Below are 8,073 nucleotides of genomic sequence, written 5' to 3' on the forward strand. Positions count from 1 at the left end.
TGTTTATCTGAATCATTTATGAAAGTGTCCCAGTGGCCACAGTACCTGTTTGATCACAAAAAACTCGTGGCCTGTCTGGACATTTCTGCTGCTGAGAAGTACTGACTCCTGAACTGTCAAAGGCTCTTTCATAGCTAGTTCTGGACTTCAAAGGCAGAGGCTGTAGCGGCAAAAATACAAAAGCTAAATAAAAAATTGGCATTTTGCTCAACTTAAATTCCATTACTACGTTTGTCAAATAAAGAGAAAGAACAGATGCAGGACATCCGAGCGTTAAAATAAAATTTGTTGAACCGTTAGGGTTGCTTTTATGGAACAGAGTGGAAACCTGAAAATAGTGACTACTGCCAGTAATTATAGCATCACCTATATCTGCCTCCTGAAAATTTTATTTTCCCTGCAAGTGCAGCTAGACTTGAGGGACATGACAATATGAACAAGTGCTGCCAAGAAGCAAATTAGGATGTGTTAGGCCAAGGGTTAGCTTGGTGTGCCGGGGTCTGCACTGTGAAACTCCAGGGACACAGCTCTGACGAGCATGGCATTGGGCTGTGCTTTTACTCTAAAGGCATCAAGCTTCTCCGTTCCTTTCAGTGGGGAGCTCCCAGTCCCAGAGCCGTTTCTCAGCAACGGTGCCTCCCGCATGCGAGCGCTTCCTGGAGGCTGATAAACCTCTGCTGTGTAGCTGTGCAGGGCGGATCACTGTAGGAAGCCCTCTGCCCATCTTGCCCTGTCTCCAGGGCTGGACGCAGTGTCTTGTTTCCGCTGACCTCATGAGGTCCGTGCAGTACTGCAGTGGCATGCTCTCTCAAAGTCTTTGAACCCTCAAAGTCTTTGTCCCTGCCCCATGAGTGCCCCCAAGCCCACCCCATCCCCCGAGCCTCCTCAGGCATTCCTCCCTTCTTTGCGGGAGCTGAGCAATGGGCTGCAGGAGGCAAAGACAAACTCCTCAGATAAAGCATATTTATTCATGCAGGTTCATTCTTAACTCAGTACTTGGTCACAAGTAATAAAGAAGCCAAACACCTTCAGGCTTTCTACAGGCCAGCCTGACAAAGGCAGTTGTGCATGGTGGGCTTCCTGCCTTACATGTTCCTGGGCCAAAGCCTGTGTGCCCTCTCCTCGCCTCGCCTCGCCTCGCCTCGCCTCGCCTCTCCTCTCCTCTCCTCTCCTCTCCTCTCCTCTCCTCTCCTCTCCTCTCCTCTCCTCTCCTCTCCTCTCCTCTCCTCTCCTCTCCTCTCCTCTCCTCTCCTCTCCTCTCCTCTCCTCTCCTCTCCTCTCCTCTCCCTTTCTTTTGATCTCTTAATGGCACAAAGGATACCATCCATGATGAAACCATCAAAAGCTATGAAAGAAAAGGGTTTTCTCAGTCGGCGAGGCATGCAGCTGTGGCAAGGGTAAGTTCCATGGCTAAGTGCTAGACTGAGGTGTACAGGGGGGTTCCTGGAGGCAGGGAAACCCGAGAAAGAGCAGAGTGCCCCGCCAGGAGCTGGCAGCTCTCACGAGAGACGCTGGTGTGGCTTGGGCATTGCCAGGCACAACCGTGGGAGATTTAAACGGCCTAGGGAGTGCGAGCGACCAGGGCATGCAAACAGGGATCGAGAGGGTGCAGCAGTTTGTGCAGAAGGGCGTGTGAAAAAGGCTGTGCACCCTGCTTCTAGGCCCACAGCCCAAGGAAGTGCTCTAGGTCTCTGCCATAATGGTGGGCACTCGCCTCAGAGTTAAAACCAGTGTTTCTACAGAGGAAGACCCTGAGATGTCTGATGCTTCTGCCCAGACGGAACTGGTAAGGAAGGAGACTTCAGTACAGACATTAGGTTGCAACGAGTGCCCAGACCCTTCTCCTGGAGAAAAGGTAAGTACCTGCAAAAGATGTGCATGGGATGATGATCTATTGCGTCAGGTGGCCGAGTTGCAGGAAACAGGTAAAAGGCTGCACAGTATTAGAGGGGCCGAGACGGAGATAGATAAGTGGTTTCAGAACCATGCTCCTGTGGCTGACACCACAGAGAATGAGGCACCTTGGACCCTGGTGACCCACAAAAGCAGGACTCTGCTTCAGTCCCCACTCTCCAGCATTACAACCAAAAACAGATATGAAGCTTTAACAGCTGTAGACACCCACGAGCAAGGTCTGCAAGGAGATTATGTAGTACATACTTTTATGTATGTACTTCCAGTACAAGCTATAAGTACTTGTAGTACAAGCTGCAAGTATCAGCAGCACACAGTGGATACTGCAAAAAGAAATCACGAGTGCTTGTAGTGGGTGACTCTCTGTTAAGGGGCACTGAGGTGCCCATCTGCCGGCCTGACAGGGCGTCACGAGATGTATGCTGCCTTCCAGGAGCTAAGGTCCGAGATGTTGCCGAGAGGGTGCCACAACTTGTCAAGACCACAGACTACTATCCATTGCTACTCTTTCATGTGGGCATGAATGACACTGCAAGCCAGAACCTGGGCAGAATCAAGGAAGACTACAAAGCCCTGGGGGTGCAAGTGAAAAGTGTTGGTGCCCAAGTTATCTTTTCTTCCATTTTACCAGTTGGAGGAAAGGCTGCAGACAGAAATAGGTGTATAATGCAAATCAACTCCTGTCTTTGTGGCTGGTGCCATCGTGAGGGTTTTGGCTTTTATGACAACGGAACATTCTTTGATGACTATAGCCTGTTAGGGAGGGATGGGATCCACCTGTCTAGAAGAGGCAAGGGAATCTTTGGCAGCAGGCTGGCCAATTTGGTGAGGCGGGCTTTAAACTGAAGGACTCGGGGGGCAGGGTCCAAAGTGGCAACGCTCATGCCATTGCAACCAACTGGGGAATAAACCAGGCCAACCAGAGCAGCAACAAATGTTCCTTAGCTGCCTCCCAAGATAAGAACCAGAAGACCAGCCACCTCAAGTGTATGTATACCAAGGCACACAGCCTGGGGAACAAACAGGAGGAGCTGGAGCTCTGCACCCAGTCAGAAAGTTATGATATCATAGGAATAACTGAAACATGGTAGGAAAACTCACATGACTGGAGGATCATGATGGATGGCTATAGGCTGTTTATAAAGACAGGCAGGGAAGAGGAGGAGGAGTCGCACTCTGTGTTAAGGAGAACATATAGAATGTATAGAATGTATAGAAGTCAACTACGGCGATTGTGGAAGGCCTATCAAATGCCTCTGGGTCAAGATCAGAGGGGTCATCTCCAAGGGGGATCTTACAGTAGGCATCTGCTACCGACCTTGAAACCAAGACAATAAGGCCAACGAAGCAAGCTTCGGGTCAACAGAACCTGGTTCTTATGGGTGGCATAAGAAGGGATAAGCCTGTGGCAACTACCCAGACATTTATTTAAAGAACAGTACAGCAGCTCACATGTCATCCATCAAGTTCCTGGAATACGTAGAGGACTGCTTCCTCATACAAATGTTAGATGTGCCAACCAGGAATGAGGTACTGCTGGACTTGCTAATCACAAAGAAAGAAAACCTGCTTTGTAATATCTTGGTTAGTGATAGCCTTAGCTTCAGTGATCACAATATTGTGGAGTTTGGGATCCTGCTGAGCACATTGAAGGTTAGTACTAGACAAAGGTTTTAGATTTTAGAAGAGGAAACTTCAGCGCACTCAGAGCTCAGCTGGGAGACATTCCATGGGAAGCTTCCACCCAGAAGGTAAATAGCTCCTTTTCAAACTGGCAACCTGTCACAAGTGGGGTCCCCCAGGGATCAATATTGCGCCCAACGCTGTTTAAGATCTTCATGAGTGATCTGGATGATGGGATCAAGTGTACCCTGATGAAATTTGCTGATGATACCAAACTGGGTGGGTATTTTGGAAGGGAGAGCCACTCTGCAGGAAGACCTGGATGGGCTGGAAGAGTGGGCTAACAAGAACCTTATGAAATTCAACAAGGACAAGTGTAAGGTCTTGCACCTGGGAGAACATAATCCAGGAGTGCAGCACAGGCTGGGATCTACCCAGCTTGGGAGCAGCTCTGTGGAAAGGGACCTGGGGGTCCTGGTGAGAAACAAGCTCAATATGAGTGAACAGTGTGCTGCTGCGGCAAAGAAAACCAACAGGATACTGGGTAGCATCAACAAGGGCATCACTAGCAAAGATAAAGGAGTCATTATCCCACTCTACTCAGCATTTGTCAGGCCACACCTGCAATACTGCATTCAGTTTTGGTCCCCGCTATGCAAAAAAGATGTGGACAGGCTGGAGAGGGTCCAGAGAAGGGCCACAAAGATGATCAAAGCACTGGGAAGCCTGCCATATGAGGAAAGGCTGAGAACTGCTTTTGTTCAGCCTTGGGAAAAGAAGGCTTAGGGCAGACCTTATCACCATGTTCCAGTATTTAAAGGGTGGCTACAAAGAAGATGGAGACTCCCTTTTTACAAGGAGTCACATGGAAAAGACGAGGGGTAATGGGTACAAGTTACTCCTGGGGAGATTCTGATTGGACACAAGGAAAATTTTTCACAACGGGAACAATCAGCCATTGGAATAATATCCCCAGGGAAGTGGTGGATTCCCCAACATCGGACACTTTTAAGATTCAGCTGGACAGGGTGCTGGGCCATCTTGTCTGGACCATGCTTTTGCCAAGAAAGGTTGGACCAGGTGATCCTTGAGGTCCCTTCCAACACGGTATTCTACAATTCTATGATTGATTTTAATCCTCCTTGCCATTAGGGATGGGTGATGCGAGACTGCAAGGGCTGAGCTTTGCCTGTAGTTGGGACATCCCGTTCATAGAATCATAGAATCATAGAATCATTGAGGTTGGAAAAGACCTCTAAGATCATCGAGTCCAACCGTCAACCCAACACCACCATGCCCACTAAACCATGTCCCTAAGCGCCTCATCTACACGTCTTTTAAAAACCTCCAGGGATGGGGACTCCACCACTTCCCTGGGCAGCCTGTTCCAATGTTTCACCACTCTTTCAGTAAAGAAATTTTTCCTTACATCCAATCTAAACCTCCCCTGCCGCAACTTGAGGCCATTTCCTCTCGTCCTATCGCTTGTTACTTGGGAGAAGAGACCGACACCCACCTCGCTACAACCTCCTTTCAGGGAGTTGTAGAGAGCGATGAGGTCTCCCCTCAGCCTCCTTTTCTCCAGGCTGAACAGTCCCAGTTCCCTCAGCCGCTCCTCATAAGACTTGTTCTCCAGACCCCTCACCAGCCTCGTTGCCCTTCTCTGGACACGCTCCAGCACCTCAACGTCCTTCTTGTAGTGAGGGGCCCAAAACTGAACACAGTATTCGAGGTGCGGCCTCACCAGTGCCGAGTACAGGGGCACGATCACTTCCCTACTCCTGCTGGCCACACTATTTCTGATACAGGCCAGGATGCCATTGGCCTTCTTGGCCGCCTGGGCACACTGCCGGCTCATGTTCAGCCGGCTGTCGACCAACACCCCCAGGTCCTTTTCCGACAGGCAGCTTTCCAGCCACTCTTCCCCAAGCATGTAGCGCTGCATGGGGTTGTTGTGGCCCAAGTGCAGGACCCGGCACTTGTCCTTGTTGAACCTCATACAGTTGGCCTGGGCCCATCGATCCAGCCTGTCCAGGTCCCTCTGCAGAGCCTTCCTACCCTCGAGCAGATCAACACTCCCGCCCAACTTGGTGTCGTCTGCAAACTTACTGAGGGTGCACTCAATCCCCTCATCCAGATCATCAATAAAGATATTAAACAAGACCGGCCCCAGTACTGAGCCCTGGGGAACACTGCTCGTGACCGGCCGCCAACTGGATGTAACTCCATTCACCACAACTCTCTGGGCCCGGCCATCCAGCCAGTTTTTGACCCAGCGCAGAGTACACCTGTCTAAGCCGTGAGCCGCCAGCTTCTCTAGGAGAATGCTGTGGGAGACAGTGTCAAAGGCCTTGCTGAAGTCCAGGTAGACCACATCCACAGCCTTTCCCTCATCCACTAGGCGGGTCACCTGGTCATAGAAGGAGATCAGGTTGGTCAAGCAGGACCTGCCTCTCATGAATCCATGCTGGCTAGGCCGGATCCCCTGGTTGTCCCGCTCATGCCTTGTGAGCGCCCTCAAGATGAACCGCTCCATAATCTTCCCCGGCACCGAGGTCAGGCTGACAGGCCTGTAGTTCCCCGGATCCTCCTTCCGGCCCTTCTTGTGGATGGGTGTCACATTGGCAAGCCTCCAGTCTTCCGGGACCTCCCCCGTTAACCAGGACTGCTGATAAATGATGGAGAGCGGCTTGGCGAGCACCTCCGCCAGCTCCCTCAGCACTCTCGGGTGGATCCCATCCGGCCCCATAGACTTGTGAGTGTCCAGGTGGCATAGCAGGTCATTGACTGCTTCCTCCTGGATTACGGGGGGTTCATCCTGCTCGCCGTCCCCGTCTTCCAGCTCGGGGGGCCGAGTACCCTGAGGATAACTGGTCTGCCTGTTAAAGACTGAGGCAAAGAAGGCATTGAGTACCTCAGCCTTTTCCTCATCCTCAGTGACAATGTTCCCCCTTGCATCCAATAAAGGATGGAGATTCTCCTTGGCTCTCTTCTTGTCATTAATATATTTGTAAAAACTTTTTTTGTTGTCTTTAACGACAGCGGCCAGATTGCGTTCTAGCTGGGCTTTTGCCTTTCTCATTTCTTCTCTGCACGACCTAACAAGATCCCTGTACTCTTCTTGAGTCGCCTGCCCCTTCTTCCACAAGCGGTAAACTCTCCTTTTTTTCCTGAGTCCCAGCAAGAGCTCCCCGTTCAGCCAGGCCGGTCGTCTTCCCCGCCCATTCTTCTTACGGCGTACAGGGACAGCCTGCTCCTGCGCCTTTAAGACTTCCTTCTTGAAGATCGTCCAGCCTTCCTGGACCCCTTTGCCCTTCAGGACCGTCTCCCACGGGACTCTCTCAACCAGCGTCCTGAACAGGCCAAAGTCCGCCCTCCGGAAGTCCATGGTTGTGGTTTTGCTGTCCCCCCTCCTTACTTCACCGAGAATCGAGAATTCTATCATTTCATGGTCGCTAAGCCCAAGACGGCCTCCGACCACCACATCTCCCACCAGTCCTTCTCTGTTAGTAAGCAGCAGGTCGAGCGAGGCACCTCCCCTGGTAGGCTCACTTACCAGCTGTGTCAGGAAGTTGTCTTCCACACACTCCAGGAACCTCCTAGACTGCTTCCTCTCTGCCGTGTTGTATTTCCAGCAGACGTCCAGGAAGTTGAAGTCCCCCACGAGAACAAGGGCTAGCGATTGAGAAACTTCTGCCAGCCGCTTATAGAACGCTTCATCCGCCCCTTCATCCTGGTTGGGTGGTCTATAACAGACTCCCAGCAGGATATCTGCCTCGTTGGCCTTCCCCCTCATCCTTACCCATAGACACTCAACCGTATCATTATCAATCACAATCGTTGAGCTCTAGACAATCAAAACACTCCCTAACATACAGGGCCACCCCACCGCCTCTCCTTCCTCGCCCGTCCCTTCTGAAGAGTCTGTAGCCATCCATTGCAGCACTCCAGTCATGAGAGTCACCCCACCATGTTTCTGTGAGGGCGACTAAGTCATATCTCTCCCGCTGCACAATGGCTTCCAGCTCCTCCTGCTTGCCGCCCATGCTGCGTGCATTGGTGTAGATGCACTTGAGCTGGGCTATCGATTTCGCCCCCGGCATCGGCATGCCACCCCTAGGCTCATCTCTAGCGAGCCTGGTTTTATCCCCTTCCCCCTTTGAACCTAGTTTAAAGCCCTCTCAATGAGCCCTGCCAATTCATGAGCCATGATCCTTTTCCCTCTGTGAGACAGCTGGACTCCATCTGCCGCCAGCAGGCCCGGCGCCATGTAAACCTCCCCATGATCAAAAAAGCCAAAATTCCTCCGATGGCACCAGCCCAAGCCACGCGTTGATCAGGTGTGTTTTCCTGCTCCTTTCAGTCTCCTTCCCTGCCACTGTAGGGATAGAGGAAAACACTACCTGTGCTCCCGATCCTTGAACCAGTCGCCCCAGTGCCCTGAAGTCCCTTTTGATCACTGCAGGACTTCTCTCCGCAACCTCATCACTGCCAGCCTGTATAACCAGCAGTGGGTAGTAATCAGAAGGCCGTACC

The sequence above is a fragment of the Aptenodytes patagonicus genome, chromosome 2 (assembly GCF_965638725.1).
Source record: "Aptenodytes patagonicus chromosome 2, bAptPat1.pri.cur, whole genome shotgun sequence".
Lineage (NCBI taxonomy): Eukaryota > Metazoa > Chordata > Aves > Sphenisciformes > Spheniscidae > Aptenodytes > Aptenodytes patagonicus.